The sequence below is a fragment of the Electrophorus electricus genome, chromosome 24, assembly GCF_013358815.1.
Source record: "Electrophorus electricus isolate fEleEle1 chromosome 24, fEleEle1.pri, whole genome shotgun sequence".
Classification (NCBI taxonomy): Eukaryota; Metazoa; Chordata; class Actinopteri; order Gymnotiformes; family Gymnotidae; genus Electrophorus; species Electrophorus electricus.
In genome coordinates this window covers 8,109,222-8,127,420 of record NC_049558.1, presented here as the reverse complement: position 1 = coordinate 8,127,420, position 18,199 = coordinate 8,109,222, and the positions used below count along the sequence as shown (strand labels likewise).

The following is an 18,199-nucleotide window of genomic DNA, read 5'->3' as shown; positions in this document are numbered from 1 at the left end:
GTGCAAACATTTTAGAAAGCGGTTATTGTTTGGCAGCTGCCTCACGGCTTACAATTATGGAGAGATTTACCGGAAGGGACCAGAAGAGGGACAGGCATGTGGGCAGCAGCCAGGGAGACTAAAATAACAGAGAGAGAGAGAGAGAGAGAGAGTTAGGGGTTGTAGAAAGAAGAAGGGAAGAAGAGACAAAACGGATGAGAAAGAAAGGAGAAAAGAGAGAGAGAGGAAGAAAGAGAGAGAGAGAGGTTGTTTATAGGGCACTTGGACAGACACTACAGTCAGAGAGCAGTATTTAAGCATACTCGTCATACCACGTATTACAGATGGCCTTTCCAAGTCAGGCTTTCTGACTACGTTCTGCAGAGGGGCTACTGTCAGTCCGCAAATCATTTATGCAACAGAAATGGTAAGAGAAAACGCATACAGTGCGGAATATTTATACATTTTGAGGAAAAAGAGTAGAGCAGAAAGGAACAGTTCATATAAGAGCATGTATAAGTGTGTATAAGCAAAGTGAGCCATGATTGGTTAATAACTGTTTATATCCACGGCTGCCGTCAGTGCAGTAAATGCAGCATGTCCCGTTGGATTGAGCCAGTCGCATCCCAGATGGGCCATAGCAGTAAAAACAAACAGCAGAGATCATCTGGTTCTTCTAGGTGTCAAGAACCGGTGCCCCGTACCCCGAGAAATTTCCCAACTGCTATAAATAGCCCCACCTATCAAGGCTGAGGTTAGACAGTCCAACATGGGTGGGGTGTGGAAATGCAGATGCATGCAAAGAGGGGTGTCCCCCCCCCCCCCCCCCCCCCCCCCCCCCCGGGCCTCGGCCTCTATTTCTGCAAAGTTTCCGCAAAGTCCAAAGTTTCCGCAAAGTCCAAACACTCGACGCTGCCCAGTGCGGAAACCACGAGTGAGCCAGAGGGCCGCAGGACGGCACCCAGTCCTAGTGCTTCTGTGTCAAAGGGCATCACTAACCAAACTGAACTCTGCCATATGCGGAAGTGCCCAGACTGCAGTTCTAGGCTCTTATTGCACTCTGTTATGAATCAGCATAGACATCTGGTCTCACAGCAGCATCTGTCCAGCTTCACATTTCACCAAATAAAGCTCCTGCTACCTGCTTTAGTGAATGGATATACTCTGTTCTTTTTTCAAAACTGGTGAACATCGTGTGTGTGTCACAATATTACAGCCACGTTAATTACGCCACGGGCGGCTGTCTGCATTTTCACAGGTCCCTTTTCAGTAATCTGAAAGGCGGACATGACAGGTCTGCGTGGAATCTTGGCTAAGGTAACAAAGCGTCCTCCATGCATTGTGACTCAGGCCTCTCGGCTCAAGGACCACCGGCGGGAACTGGAATCTTGTCAAAAAAGAGGATAAACGCAACCAAAGCTCTTAAGGGAGAAATTCAATGAAAATTTTTTTTTTAAAATAATAAACGCAAATAATATCACAGCAATGGCATGTTTAGAAATTTTTTCTGAATGAAGTGGGATATGGTTTTGACAGAGCTCCTGCTTTTTAAAATGGTAAAGTTTAATAAGGCACATGTTAAACACTGTGCTTTTTTGATTGAGCATTTTTGAAAAGATGCCCTGTTTGCCCCACCCCTGCAGTTCCTAAATATTGCATTGAATCATGAATTTTTCATGCCTTTTACTGCTAAACCGTATCTCGGCAGGCTGATGTGTCTCCCTCGGCGAGCAGGGGCTTTTTCTTCTGCCTGACCACCAAAGGACTTAGAAGAATAACATCAAAACATCAAATAGCAGAATAATGTCAAAACATCGAGGGAAGGCACACCTGCTTCTGAAGCTCTGCCATTTTGGCTCTTCCCCACGCATACCCCACCCCCCACCCCCCCGGCTTGGACTAGCTCAGTCACGGACCCGACGGGCACCCAGGACGTCCACGGGAGGCCCTCAGGCACCATGGGGCCTTTAATTATGCAGCAGACTCTGGGACTCTGACCACTCGCTGCCGGCCAGCTCAGTGAGGTGTTAATAATGAAGGTGCCGCCCCAGATGTGGGTGGAGGTTTATTAGCCTGTCAGACTAATGCCAGGTTACAGTCACATAAGGATCACTTAATGAGTGATGAGTTGAATAGCGAATGTCCTCATATTTCAGACGTGTACCGACACCAATAATTCATTTAATTATTTAATTTAATAAAATTTACTTATATCATATCACTCATGAACTGTAACTGTAAGAAAAGCAAGTATCGGCTTGCGTGCACTTTAAGATAAATTGTCTTATATGCAGTTAATTATTCAGAATATCTTGTATTTCAACGTTCCACATGCCTCTCTGTGGAATATATTATAGAGACCTATGTTGTTTATTCATAGTAATGTGTTCAGTTTATGGCATCTGTTTTGTGTATTTACTGTCTGGTTGCACTGATGTTATGTGTTTATTGTGCTTGCACCTCTGGCTTTACACTCTGGGGAATCCACATTGACACCTCTGTGGTGAGAAGAAGCAAGAAAAAGGTGAGGTTGCCTCTGCTCAGGCGAAGGGGAGCGGTTGAGGTAGGGGTCAGCCGTGGAGTCAGGCCCCAGGTCAGATTACCTTCGGCTTACTTTCATCAGTTACCTAGCTCAGGTGTGCTGAGGACTGCAGTCCAGCAATGCTGGCTAGGGCGACGAGATGGTCCCGCAACATGCCAGTGCGCAAGCTCCCCCGGGACCCTTGCCGTTTTAGGGGTGGATTTCCGAGGGTCGGGGCTTATTCCAGTACTATTTATTAAAGTGAAGTTTCGGTTCGTACAGTTTAACTAACAAGATCAAATGTCGCTTCTAACTGACATCCGCTTTGAAATGAGATTTTCTGCATGTTTCAGTTCTATCGGGCGACTGAGTTGAATGGAACTCACCACAAAAAACAAACAAAAAAACAACAACACCCCCCCCCCAAATCCTTGCGATTTCTTACACCGCTACTACAAAGAGCCATTTGAAGTTCCTAAATCCCACCCCAGCCGATGAAGTGGGCTGCACATGAAAGAGTGAGACAACATCAACATCGTTCCTGCGGGTATCTTGCTCGTGGGCACGGAAACGCTCATATCCCCTCTGGCCATCTCCACCTCGTCGTCGTGTAGGTAGAGCGGCGCCGATCACAAAGTCGATCTTTGTGCGCGGCGCATGGGACGCGGAGCGCGCCGCGAAACGTGGCCCCGATCGCGTGCGCGCTCACTCATTCTGTTTGCACACTAAATGCATACATTACCTCCCACCCACAGCCCCGCGGTCCGGCACAAAAGCCCCTCTCTCTCTGCTCCTTGAATGGGACTGAGAAGGCTCTTTGTGGTGCGCGGTTGTCTTGGCGACACCCCCGTGGTCTGGGGAAGAGGGGCTTCATGTATGCGCGATCCCACTCAGGATAGGCTATTAGATCGCCCCCCAAATGACCACAGCGCCACTACAACCCCCCTAACAGGGACACTGGTCCCCCAGCTAAGCAGCTAACTCCCTGTGCTCACATACCTCAACAGCACCACCGGCTGTTTGCTCCAGTACACCAGCGTAACATGAATAGGGAGCCCACCGAGAGAAGCAAGCAAAGGGGGGAGTTTACTTCAGAGTGAGCTCAGGCCGCTGTAACCTGCTTAGGTTGTAGCGTATCCTCTTTGCTGCTTGACAAGTCCAAGTGTGGATGAACAAAATCCCAATTCCGTTAAGACACTGTAACAGGGGAAGGCAGCACAGGTAGACAATTTCAATTTCCACTGATTTCTGTGGCCATTTAATTTAGTTCTGAAAGAGCACCTATTAGATTAAGCCGAGGTAAGTGAGAATCCTCTCAATTATGTCCACGGAGCCCCCAGTGCCCCTAGAAGTGGGTAGTTTATTTACATCTCGTGGAGCGTTGGGTAACTGCGCAGCTATGCTACAGAGCCAGAAGTTCGAGAGCTGAATTTGTTTGGAAGTCAACCGCCTGTCACCTTTGGCAGTCTCGCAGGGGGGGGAGCTTTGACAACACACCAAACCAAACATTAGCACGGCCGCGTAGAACGTTCTGTGCGTGTCCGTGTTTGAGCCCGTGTGTAACGGAGAGAATGCTTGTGTGATGACAGCATGAAGAGGCGGGGCCAGGTTTCGATAACCCGGCCCGGGTGTGAAAACGAAAGTCCGGGCCAAGGACGGTAGCAGAGACACTGGCTTTATAGGAGCTGATGCAAGAGATGTTATTTCATTCGCAGGTGCGTGGGACTGCATTCTTTCAAACGAGGTTTGGCAGTAGTGCAGGCGCACAAAACACTCTTCCCATCCATAACTGTCGCAGACATCTATTGGTGCCTAAATTCCCCCAAGTGACCCTGACCCAGGGCGTTTATGAGACAGACGCGTGTGCCTCATAACGCTTAATCGGAATCAAAATGCACTCGGCTGCCACACAGCAAAGCGTCAGACGCGAGCGTGACACAAAAAGCCTCTCGCTTTTATCTGCTATTTATCTGCAGCCAGTGGATCCATGCAGAAGTAATGGCTTCCAGTAGCTTGTGTCTCAGCCATGAAGCACAACCAAGCCCTCCGATTTATTTAAAAGGGAAGGAAGCGTCTGCCAACTCGAACGCTTCCATTATTCACGGGACAAACCCAAATCATCTTAAAACTGCACCTTTGGCAGTTTCCAGCACAGAATATTTACTTTGCTGAGTTTTTTCCCCCGTTCTTTCTTTCTGGCAAGCAGCCAAATAAAGAAGGACCAGGGCAGATAGCATCTGTGTCAGCTCTTCTCATTTCCACAACACAAAGGGGCCACACAGAGTCGCCGAGACGTGGATCACTGTGAAAAACAATTCTGACTGCTTATGTGTTGACTCATTCATCGATCATTCCAGGTTCTTCCACAGATCTTGGACCCCGGGGCTGAGGGAGAATTCAGCAGACTCTGTCATATCCAGATGAGCTCTATCCGGGGATTCACAAAGTGCCCGGGACAGACAAACCAATCGATGCTAGCACTGCTTTATGAAACCCTGCACATGACTTCACAGCACTGCACGGCCACGTAGGCAATTGGACGTCTGAAAGCGTATAAGACTGCGAAGGAGCGAGGTCAGCGAAGACACCGAGAAGACACTGAAGACACTGACGATCGTCCAAAACAGCACCAGCAATGGAGTCCTACTGAGGAGCATTTTAGTCACCGACAGGGGAGATCTTTCAGGACCTTCTGTTCCACTTTTGGAAGTCGGACAACTTCATTTGTAAGACAATGGGCTACCACAAGACCCGCGCTTTGTCTTCAGCGGCAAGCCGAGCAGGACGTAGGACCAAGGAACAGAGAGTGGCGGCTTTTCGGTGTGGGAGGGCATCGACCGTTGAGCACTTCATAAAGCCCCGTATCCTTTCTGTTTCCAGTGTTCACCCACCCACATGGACCGAAGGGCACAGACGCACACACACACAACGACAACAGCAACCTTAACCTACACGTGGACAATTGCAAGTGATCAATCTTCGAGCCTCTCAGCCACCGCTGACAGGAAATCGTTGGCGATCGAAGCTTGCCAAATCTGAAGGGCCCTGGCGTGGGCTGACAGCGGGCATGGCCACGGGCCCCGGCATGCTCCGGAGGAGGGGCAGGCCCTAATGAGTGGGCGGAGCTCTGCAGGTGGTCTGAAACAAGACATCTGTCTGTTTGTTTCCTGCTCACGAGCGGTGGCAGGGGAATAAAAGGAGATGGCAACGTGAAGAGGTGACGAGTTCCGCTCAAGCTGAAAGACGGCGCACTGGGGAGGTGGGAAGCGAGAGTGTGTGTGTGTGTGTGTGTGTGTGTGTGTGTGTGTGTCGGGGGGGTGGGCTTGAATGGCTGAACAGATGCCTCCTCTCTCTGAGAGGGCTCTCGGCAGAGCTGTCCACTATGCCGCCTGCATCTGCCCTCGGCAGCCGAGACAAAGGGACACACCCGAGCACGTGCAACTGCCCGTCACATAGACACACGCAGGCACACGCAGCGGGAGCTGCAGCCCGAGCTCAGAACGCGGGGAGTCGACCTGCATCGTTTTGACAACACCCTTTCGGTCTCCTTCTGCATTCTCTTGTTTCCTCCTGCTGCCGTCCTACGGGACGCGTGTCCACTTTAGGTTGAGCTTTGGGTAACGTTGCGCCTTTTCAGGGTTGCACTGTTTATATCTTCGTCCGTGTTCCAAATCAGTATTTTCCACGCGTTGCATTTCAAGCACATGTCATTATTTATGTCTTTATGTAGGAGAAAGACAGAAGGAGAGGAAGAGAGAGAGAGAGAGAGAGAGAGAGAGAGGCAGAGACAGGGAGAGAAAAAAACAAACAAACCCAAGGCTTCCAAAAATAGGAACCCTGCCGTTCGCTTAATTGAAGCAATCTTTCCAAAATCAGGGATGGAGTGGGAACACGCGTGGTCTTAACTCTTCAGCCTGCTTGAGTGGTCTCGGGAGATTAGAGGAAGAGAGCGAGAGGAGAGAGGGGGTGGAACGCAAGGGGGAGGCCCCCACGGTCAGTGCCAGGCGGTTAACAGGCCCAACACCTGGGAACCACATTAATGATTAATACGAGAGGAGTCACTCCCAGGCCAAACCCCAGTAGTCGGTGGGCAGAGAGACATGCTCTCGAGTCTCTGGAGTCTATCTCCACTGTCCAGACGCGCCTGATAAAGAACACGTCTCAGGGCAGACTCAGCACTCTCTTCCGAGACCTGCCCAAGCCAAAGCCTTTATCGGCGGGCGCTCTGATTAAGCCTGATTCCCAACCCAGACATCCAGCGGCACGTTTAAGTCACCCTTTGCTACAGAGGCGTCCTGCAGAAAAAACCTCCCTCGCTGGCCGTTTCCCTGCCCGGGGGGGTCAGCACGCCAAAGGGACACATTTTGCCCACTGCCGCGTCGGAACGGTGAAGAGCTAATTGCTTCGCGAATAACTCCATTTCGTCTAACTCTCACGCCGCACTCCGCTTTGCTGCGGGGTCGCTGGTCGAGGGGCGGACGCTCCTGCTCTCCCCGCTGCCTCTGGTCGGCGAGGAAGTGGAGCTGGAGATGTGCGCTGCATCTGAGCAGCCAGATGCCTCCCTTCTTCCTTTGAAGTCTTTATTCCGGCTCATGACCCACTTAGTTTAGTGTCTCAGCCACGCGGTGCCACCGCGACGACTGATACTGGAGTCATATCGGAAATATTACTATTTATTTCATCTTGGTAAGAGACTGAGGAGAAGGGGAGAGCACCAAAAAGCCAAATCTTAAACTTCAGAAACAATAGTGCACCAAATATGATAAATTCTACCACCGAAATCCGGTTACTAGGAAATCAGGTTACTAGGAAACACAGGGTTACTAGGATCATGTGATGGTTTATGTTACTTCAAATAATATCAATAAATATTCAAATATTTATCTAACACTGGTTAAATGCCAATAATGGAATACTCAATATTTGCAGCTCAGTTATGTTTCAGCAAACTAATGCCACGAAGCAGAGCTGTTGCATTCACGGCGCATATGAATCACACGAATGCAGATTACGACATCGCTGGGAATAAAAGTGATGGACATGATCCCAGTGCTGAATGGGACTGGTTATTTACTGGAGTATAATACCCTGCGCTCATTTCCTCCTTATAGAAAAAGCAAGCGAGGAAAACAACATTAATAGCAGCAGCAATTTAGCTGAATTTGACTAATTCAGTCATGGGTCTTCCACACTAAAACATAACCCCGAATAATCAGATCTTTGCATCATTCAGTACTGGTAACATGCAGTGTGGGTAGAAGTCTAGTGTAGGCTTACTATCGAGGACTGTTTACTGTTAGTAAACATATGACATGGAGACATTAGATATTGTTTCCAAACACCAAACATATGAAATATTGATGAAATATCGCAAGCGCTACTGCAAGGGTGTGGAGCAAAATCCCTCTGCAAGGCCGTAGCGCGTGGTGCTAGCGAACTCCGAACAAAGGACGTGGCACAGCTAGCGAAGCCCAGGCGCTGCCAGCCGGGCCAAGAGCTTCAGCAACTACAACAGAGCAGTCCAGCTTAGCAGCCCCCCCCCCCACGGTGCCCAGCCGGTGGGCTGCAGCTTGGACCGGAGATCTGATGGCTTTAGCAAAGACCTCTGGGTGTTTTGATACGAGGTCCGCACTCCGGTAGACCCCCCCCCCCCATCACCCCCCACCCCCTGCCACCGGCAGCAGTTGTCTCACGGTGGAACTTGACGCCACCTTGGGCCCCAGGATGACGGCCGACGCGGTTGAAATTTGCTCCGCCGTCGCTGCGCGAGACCTGACGCAAACGTTGGCAAACAACAGGCGCGCGACTGTTTTCTCAGCTACGGAGCGGGCCGGTATTATACGGCTCTGTCTGCTGGCGTGAGATAGGCTGTGCCTTTGATCTCGCGGTTATGGCGAGCGTTAAGGCGTTCTGTTCCTAGAACAACACAATCTCCCAGGCGGGAGGTCGTAACGTTTAAAAGGGCTGCAGTCAGCACACAAACATTCCCTTGGATCCTCTCTGAGCACCTCTGTGATGAACTTTCGAGACGTCACACGCAGCCCACCCCGTAAAGTGCAGCTGCGCGGAACAGGACTATAACGACGAACTGCGTGGTGTAGGGCGGTCTGGGAAAACACTGCGCTACGTGTGTGTTCGGAACAAAGTCGCCGGGCTGATTTAGTGGCATGGGGACATTGCAAGATTGAGATACATGGCTTCCTCTCCCAACGTCCCGGTTTCTCAGCGTGAGCTGTTTGACCTCATGTGCCTCTTAACTCTGTCTCATAGACCCGCTGCCGTCACGCGCTCTAAATCTGAAAGCATAAGAAAAGACGAAGAAACGTTACATTAGCTGCACGGATCGCCCTGACGTTTCGACCGCACGCTCGCGGTAGGAGACAGTAATGACAGGATGCCAGTATAATGGAACTCGTTCATGCAAAAGGACGGGAGGAACCAGGCCTAAAAATAAACAAATACATCTCAGGAGCAGTTTTCCAGCAGCTTGGGATTCTCCTGCTGGTCAGCCGTGTTTTCTGTGCGTAAGGTTTAATGAGCTTGTGCTCTTTTTCCATTACAAGTCAACAGTAGGCAATAAAGAGGACAAGAAGACTTTTTGTGGACGTTTCTGGTTAGCAGCGTGTCCATTTCACACTAGGGCAAAGTAGATGACTCCTACTGCGCTTTTACAGCTAAAAAAAAACAAAAAACCCACGTTCACGCAGGCCCTGCCTAACTCTAATGACGTCTGGTCTGGAAATGCTAGAACTTCAGTCCAGTGTTCTGACAGAGGTACTTCATTCTTGCATTACTCAGCTGAGAGAAGAGACCGACCTCCTTATTCCAGAGGTTAATGATTACAGGAGAAAGGTGATCACACCTTAAACGTGCACCTTAATGTTTTACGTGTGCTCCAGACCAAGTGTTAAATTTTCTTGAGGGTGCCATTTGAAAGATGCCTAAATAATACGACAGACTCCACTGAAACTTGCAGAAAAGAAAAATCTTTCTATCACTCCTGTTTAGCTGATAGAATGCAATTTTTTTATTTGGTTGAAGAGTGAGGAACAGCCAGAAAACACAGTAATTTAAAGCCACTTTTAAAGTTCAGTTTAACCCTTCAGAGTGCTGAAGAGGCCTGGATGCATCTGTCGCAGAGTAAAACCAGCTCCCTGCCGGATCTTCGCAGACACTATCATGTAATGACAATCTTCACTGCAACATGGCAGGGATACACCAGCCACAGCGATCTGGACAGACTGCAAATGCAGTGTCATTCGCCAAGATAAAAATGATATGATTGGTTGATTTATGTGTGGAGATTAGGGTTTGAGTTGAAGCCAGTGCTTTAGGAGCCTCGGTTATCACACAGGCCAGATACAAGGCCAGCTTTACATCTGATCATTGTTAATTTATCAGTTTGTTTTGTTAAATTCATTTGAGGAAATGTAATTACTTCCCCCTTTTGTGTCTGGGATGATTAAATCGACACATCCATGAGACAGTGAGTACATCGTTGGGACAGCATAAAAAATGCTATTCCTTTGTAATGAATGATTTGCAGTCAAGAGATCTACAACCCATAGACATCAGCAGATGCTTGGTATCTCCCATGCCTGTCAGGCCTGTAAAGCAGCCATCTCCATTCCCACTGGTTTGGTTCTCACCTCCCCTCTGGCTCCCAGTGAATGGGATACCCGGTTCCCGGGGTTTGGCTTGGGTGTTTGCCTATGGCCCTCACTTTTGACTCATGCGGTTTTTTCCTTAGTTGCTTTGGCAGTACATTTCAGCTCCTTGTCCCGCTGTAATCTGAAGTTCCATCCCAGTGAGTTTTGAGGCATTGGCTTCGGAATCCTGCTGTTCCCATCAGGCAGGCGTCCCGGGTGGGGGCAGGCATGCGGTATCCCCTGGCAGGCACACATGCCCATGCCCCTGAGTTTAACAGATGAGGTGCTGTGCCTTATATCGGCACCAGCTCACTTGTTCTCTATGCCTACCTCTTTCTGGTACAGGCTAAACTTTGCTGCATCAGTCTGCAACTTTGCCTCAGAACTGTAGAAACTTTGTTGGGGCTTACCGATGGTTTGCATCATGCAGTGAAGCCTCAGAGGTCATGCACATCTACGTGGACATTCTGCACGCTGTTCTTCATCCATTTTTTCCCTCCCTGCATCACAGTTGTGTGCTTTGCGGGTATCGTTAACATTTCTTTAACCCTCACACTGAATGCCACATCTAGAACTGAATTTTGGTAGACTTCTGTTAGCTCTCCTGTCTGGGAACTAATCCACATAGCCTGTAAACTCTCCATCTCTGACACCAACTGTTCATGTACTTTTGTTTCCTGAATTTGGAGGCTGTTGCATAAAAAGGGCGGCTATTTCTGCATGCTTCATGTAGATACACATGTCCTGAAATTAAAGCCAATAGGCCTGCATCTTCAGTCACTAATTTGCTTTAAATTCAAATGACTGAAGTCCCAAGTCAAAATCAAATGACTAAGAAACCGTCAATGTCAAATGACTTCAGGACTATGACGCGTGTAGTATATGCTCGCAAACGTGATGATGGTAAGAGCGGGTCACTGTACATGTGAAATCCATTTATTGGCACGAGCTGCTGTATAATGTGATATTCCACAGTGGTAATGGTCCTAAAATGCGGTTAGTTCTTACTCTCCAACTTCGCGCAGACGCCACTGTATGGTGATACAGAGAACCTAAGCTAACCTTGTTGGGTAAGAGGCTATGAAAGACCTCCAAGATGAGCAAAATCAATGAGATCAAAATCAAGGCAGGGGAATCCATTCCAATGTGGCCGCAAGTCTTCTGCCCACCCCACCCCTCCCCCGACGGAGAGAAAGGGAGAGAACAGATCATTGTCTTAATGCGCCTTCTTCACATTCCTCAGAATGAAACAAACAGAAAGACTCCTTTCCCACTTTTCCAGTTCTGTCTAATCTACAGCCTCTTAATCCCACTGAGTGAGGGATTAAGTCGGATCGATTCATCGATCCGTTGTAACCACAACGCGGCATTCTGCTCTGTTAAACTTGGAGGCTGTGCTTGCACGCTGACATTTTGGTGTTGTGAGATTAACAGCACCTTGCTCTTGGTCTCGGTGGATTTGTGTGTGTGCATCCACTGATGTGACCAATCTATCGTATGGTGAGTAACCCATGACCACAGGTCAAGCCCCCTCCGGTGACTGGGTAACCTGTCGGCTAACGATCTTGGGCCCGATGGGAACAGACGCAGCTGTTGCGAGTTGGGCTGCCTCCGTTTGCTCTCAGCTCTGTGGCACGTACCCTGCTCTGTGTATATGAGAGACATATTTCAAATGGTTGGCATTATCCAGACGGGCCAAGAGACAAGTGGCACTGTGGCAAAGGGTCAGATCACACGTCAGTGAGAAATATGAGCACGGAGATCAGAGAGCAGATATAAAATGTAACTATGGCTAATAATGAATGATAAAGAAGACAATGACATAACGGAACCAAAAACCCAACCAAAACAACAACAAATTACACAAACAACTGCTTGGTTGGTTTACATTTTATATGAAATCTCTGGGGGATTTGTAGGCAATATCAGAATGAAGCAAATTTACTAGTAAGGTGAAACAGAACAGAAAACTTATGAACCCCTTGCTTGAATATTTTTAGCCATGCAACTCTTGCCACTTAGTATGACATAACATTTAAAGGATCTAAAATACATGTGTGTGTGTGTGTGTGTGTGTGTGTGTGTATGCAACTGTGCATGCCTATTTGCATGGAACACACATTAGTTGGCAGTGGAAGGGTCGTGTTCACACAGTTCGCTTACATTGTTTTGACCACCTGTTCACATGGAGTAAAGAGTGAGAGCATAGCTTTAAACCAGATACCGCTACCAGCACGATACACTACACGAACCGGCACATTTACTGGCACAGAAGATTCTACAGATTGTGTTTTGTCCATGAAACACCAGATGACAACAGCAACAGTCCCTGTCTCCTTATGTATAAAACCCATAGCCCTGTCTTATGGACAGCTTTTCATCATAAAACTAAATTGTTTATTCCTGGAGAGGGCCTAGAGGATGAGATTTAGCCGGGGTGTGCTGTGAGTTAGCCACTGTGACACTGGATGCGGGAACTGGCCAGACTGGGAAATGAGGGAGCGAAATCGACTACTGTATAACTAAGATATTGGACTACATAATCACTAAACCATGAACGATTAAAGAACAACCCAACAAAAAGAATCCATGGGTCAGATTAGGACCTGGCTAGTGTGTAACACTGCAGGCCTAGCGGTACAGCATGTGGTGCCGGGTGGTCCTGGGGTGGGGGTGGGCGTACTGGAACTGTAGTGAACCCCCCCCCCTTTACGGAATAAAGAAGCATGCACGGCCTTCACACATGTGACCATAACTAATGAGCAGTAAGCCCTGGTGGGGGGGGGGGGGTTCTTTTCATTCATACCCCAATGAACACAGGACTACGGTATGGAGATTTGGCTGTCATGTAAAAGCCATTTAAATAAAGATGCAGGGTTAAGTTTACAATGCATGACTTATTCATAATCAGCACGACATTATTGTGGCAATACTGTTGTACAGGTCAGTTAATCATTTTGGTCAGGATAGCACAGGTTAATGTGAGTCACCGTGTCTTATATATCAGGAAATACTGCAGTCGCAATGAATATGAATCTGTGAATCTGTTCATATCATACAGGTATAACAAAAATAACAAAAACACTTCCTGTGCCAACAAACATAACATACAATGCCTTGCATAAGTGTTATAATATAATAGATTTTGTGTGTTACACCCTAGAACTAGATATCACGAATCTACACAAAATAGTCTATAATATTCAAGTGTGAGGAAAGCCAATATTGTTTTCAAAATGTTTCACCCCAAGGATTCACCTGTATTTTCGAAACACCTAAATTAGTTCTATTGCCTTCAACGTCTTCTAATTATTTGAATAAAGTCCACCTGTGTGCAAGTGTCATGTAAATACACCTTTTCCTGGAAGGTCCCAGAGTTTCAGAGCCTATCTACAAAAACAACATGAAGACCAAGGAGCTACAAAAACAAGTCTGGGACACAATTATAGAAAAGGATGTAAAAAGGAATATGGCAGAGCCACAACTCTAGATAAGTCCGCCCTAGATAAGGCTGTCCATCAAAAGTCAGTGACCGATTATGGAGGGCGGTAATCAGAAGTATCCAAGGGTCAAAGGTTGCCCTGAAAGGAGTTGGGGGTCGTTTGCCACTTAGATGGGAAATGCTGTGCATGGGACAACTATTCCCCAGTCACTCTACAAAGACAGGTTTTATGGAAGAGAGGCAAGAAGAAAACATTTCTTGAAAAACAGCCATTTGAAAATGTTTTTGGAGTTTGCCAAAAGGCATGTCGGAGACTCCGCAGACTTTTGGAAGAAGGAAGTCTTGTTGGTAAGAACAATATCAAACCTTTTGGCTTTGCTGGAAAGTGCTAAGCATGGTACGAACCAAACACTGCTCTTCAGACTTAGAACATCCTCCCCACAGTGAAGCACGGTAGTGGCAGCATGTTAGTGACATCATGTTAGAGGCAGCATGGTAGTGTCGTCATGGTTTGGCATCAAATAGAGGCAGCATGGTAGTGGCATCATGCTATTGGGATGTTTTTCATTTGGTATGGACAGGGACACAGGTCACAGTTGGATGGATGGAGGCAAATACAGGACGAAGAAAATATTTTCCTTCTGAAGAGACGGAACAATGCAACCTTCTACCAATGCAATGGCCTTAAGCATGCTGGCCAAGCTACATGAGAGCGGTTCCAAGGCAAGAACCTCAGCGTAACAGAATGGCCACGTCAAAGTCCAGACCAAGTATTAAAGGGGGGGATGTTCTGATGTCTGATTTTTGTTTAATTAACCTTTTGGGTCACAGTGAAACATAGTTATTACAGTAAAACTGGTGAGGAATGCCTCAGTTAAAATGTAAACAACCCAGTTAAGTTAATTTTTATTTCAAGTTGTAATGTGAAACGGTTCAAGGAGTGTGAATACTGATGCAAAGCACACACACCTTGCCATCCACCTGTCCTTGCCTGGCCAATGGAATTCCCCCTTACATGCTTTCGTCTACTTGCCAAACGCTGAAGAACTTGGATTCTGTACCCGTCTTCATGGCAACTGTGTGCGCGTGAAAATCTTCTGCCACGGACAACCGCACACACTGGGAAGGGGCAGTTTTCAATGGGCAGCAGCAGTTGGGTGTCAAACCTTAAGCCGTAAGAGTTCCAGGCTTATTCCATGGCTCGTTATTCACTGGGGCACTCCTGCTAACAACCTAATCCCACAGCACACGCTCAGAGAAGTGGTTTGATGTCAGAACAAAAATGCAATAAATATGAAGTCAGCTCAGTGTTTTACAGCTGATCCCTAAAACGCAACAGATGGACGTCCTCATTTTGCTTGTATGACCCATGTCCTGTGCTTCCTGGTCTTTGTCACACACAAACACACACACCCACACACAGCAGAACAGCTGCAGTTAGCAGGACTTCCACAAACGTAGCGCCACAAATACATTCTGTAGATCATTTGAATAAATATCCTGTTTGTCTGCTACGGGGTGGACCAATCAGCATGCAGGAATCTGCCTGTGTCCAGATATTAACACGTATCTTTAAGACATGACTGGGGGGGCTCACATGTTCTCTCTCAAGGTTGTTAATTAAAACTAAGTCAACTGCCTTTACGGAGTTTGCATCGTCATTTTGGTACAATGACCACTCCAACCTGTCATAACCGTCAGTTTCAGAACCGTCACTCTGTGAAAGGTAGCATTACCTTCTCTGGAAGAAACTTCCTCTTGCCGATAGCCCTTTAAAAATATTTCTATAACGCACAGTCCACAACTTCTAAGGGGCATAATTGATACAAGAGTGAGTGAATTCAAGCATGTCTGTGAATAAGTTTTAAGAAATAATTCCAAGAAGTCCAACAGTTTGTCTCAATTTTCTAGCACCACCTGTTAACCTCGCCTGAATGTTCGGTGTCACACTAAAAGCCCCCGGCAGCTCTGTAAAAGACAGTCAGAGCGCTTCCCAAGTGCAGGAGGTGACGAGTCTAATCAGATCTCACAGCTCCACAGCACACAGAGCAGATGGTCAGTTACTGGTCCATCTGCATTCAAAAAGGATGGAGAAAATGTTGGTAGATGCATATTTGAAACCTACTAAATGTTTGAAAGTCTCTGCTCCCAACAACGGGCAATCCAGCAAGTTTGGAAAGTGTGAGACTCCTGATCTTTGTTATGTTTGCAAACTTTTGACACATCATTGCACAATCTTCCTAAACTAATGAAAACCTTATATGAGCATTAGTCACTATTCATAGCTCATGTATATACAGACTTTTCAAAAGTCACAAAAGTCCAGTTTTCTTTACAAGTTCATCAAAATACAATGAATATATTTTGTTGCACTGATTTACACTCCCAAATAGAAATGAGTGACTATTATATATGCACAGACATATTGTTTTCATAGATTATACAATGAAGACTGTTGTGGCTGAAATATTAGTTATGTATTTAACAATAAAGATAACATTAAATTTCCCTTTTGGATGTATTTCTGTGGATACAAGCTTTGAATAAATACATGGTATATAGCCCAAGTCTCACCTATAGGTCTCCACTCTGATCTTTCCTGCAGCCCACCACACAATCCCAAAATAATGTCAGGCAGACACAAATGTGGGAGGTGTTTGGACTTCCAGAGTAAATTCCATTTCAAGTCAGACGAGCAAATGGCACCAGCCACACACTGACATTGACAGCCAGTGCAGCTGAACACAGATATCCATTTCATTTCGGAATGATGGATGGAAGCACTCAGTTTCACAAAGTGACAGTGCTGTGCAATAAACTATTCCTTCAGTTACTGAAATAAGAACAGAGCTGCCTCCTGTGTTACGACATGTAGATTTCTATCAGTGAGTGCAGCCGACCCACCTTTAAGGCTATATATACTCTCTCTCTCTCTCTCTCTCTCTCTCTCTCTCTCTCTCTCTCTCTCTCTCTTTCTCGCTCTCTCTCTCAGTTGTCAATCGTCAATAACTCATCAATACATTTGGGTACCAATACGTTACAGGTGGAGTCTCAGAAATGAAAAATGTTTCCAACCCATACCTTGTGTCTCTCCTCCTGATGAACATATTATATATTTGCTGATAAATATCTTGGATCACAGAGCAACCACATATAACTACTAGCAAACTCATTCTTCAGAATAAGATATTATGCCAGTTAATTAGCCAGCTGTTAATATTAAATTCATTGGTAATTAGACATGTAAAGAATACAGTATTTTGGTGATAACACAAGACAATGAAAGAGAACAATAAAACCACAGCAAATATTTCACTGTCCTAGATGGTTTGTAAAATGTTTGAAACTCAACTAACATGTGAAGTCATGGCACGATGAACGCTCCATCACCCCCAAAGCATTATTTTCTTAGAGAGTGGCAAGGATTACCAACATGATAGTTTCAATACGGGTTTTCCCCTTCCTTAAACCTTTAAGTAAAGGTAAACCTTGATGTTAAGATTTGCTAAACCTGTATTAAGAGCATAACTAGGCGAAAATTAAATCGATCTACATGTAACAATAAAAACATTCTTACCTCTACATTGTGCAGAACTTTTGCTTATTAATTTTTTTTTTTTTTTTTTGGCGTAATCAAACACAGAAGTCTTTCGCCGCCAAGTCGCGTTCAGCCGCTATTCCTCGTTAATCCCCACTATTGTCAAACCGGGCACATCCACGAGGACCAGCCCGAGAGCGAGACCATCCGAGCGCACGAACCGCTGCTGCGGTTGCGTTGAGGCGCACGTGTGCTGTGGCTCTTCGCCGACTTTTGCGCAGTTGCTGCGAGACTACCCCGGGTGCGCCAGAATACCGCGTTTGCTTGTGTGCGTCTGGATAAAGGAAAAGTCCCCGCTTTTACAAGTGGCGTGCTTGTAGCGAATAACGGGATACGCGGTGTGCTCGGGCACACTACCGTTATTGTCCGCTACTGCGACCCGGCGGTCAGGGATGGCAAAGGGCTGTGGGGTTTGTGAGACAATGACGCATATCAAACCTTAGCTTGAGCTTGACTAATAAAAACAGATATTATTAATATGTTACCTAGAATATATATATATTTCTTACACTTTTAGGCTGCTTAGTTGAGTCGTCTATAGATAAGGTCTACAGAGCCACATACACACAGAACGGGCAATTTCCAAACACTGATGGAGCAGAGTAACTGGGTTGAGTAAGAAGGGACTAAGAAACGTATAGATGAATTCTAGGCTCAGGTTTGTTTTGGGGCCATGTTGGACTCTCTGGAGGGCAGTCTTTGCTATAATACTTACTGGTTCAGTTTGTTTAGTTTTCACTTATTACTTTTAAATATGGGAAAGTGTGTGTGTGTGTGTGTGTGTGTGTGTGTGTGTGTGTGTGTGTGTGTGTGTGTGTGTGTGTGTGTGTGAAAGAGAGAGAGAGAGAGAGAGAGAGGCTGTGCAGCCAGTGGGTGTGAGTATGCAGGGGAGCGTCTGAGTGAGTGTGTGTTTGGAGGAACACATTTTCTTCCCCACAAAAAATAAAATAAAATAAAAAAATTACAGAAAGAACACACAACCACATTCATGAAAACATAACCAATCCCTC

General features: G+C 46.6%; 1 protein-coding gene across 1 annotated transcript in view; it reads right to left on the bottom strand.

The window, feature by feature from the left end:
- plxnb1a (plexin b1a) overlaps positions 1–17,532 on the bottom strand; it is a 43,430-nt gene extending 25,898 nt beyond the window's left edge. Inside the window, exon 1 of the mRNA XM_035522307.1 lies at positions 17,169–17,532. The gene's annotated coding sequence lies outside the window, so the exon portion shown is untranslated. The remainder of the gene's footprint in view (positions 1–17,168) is intronic.
- Between the last annotated feature and the right edge of the window lie 667 nt (positions 17,533–18,199).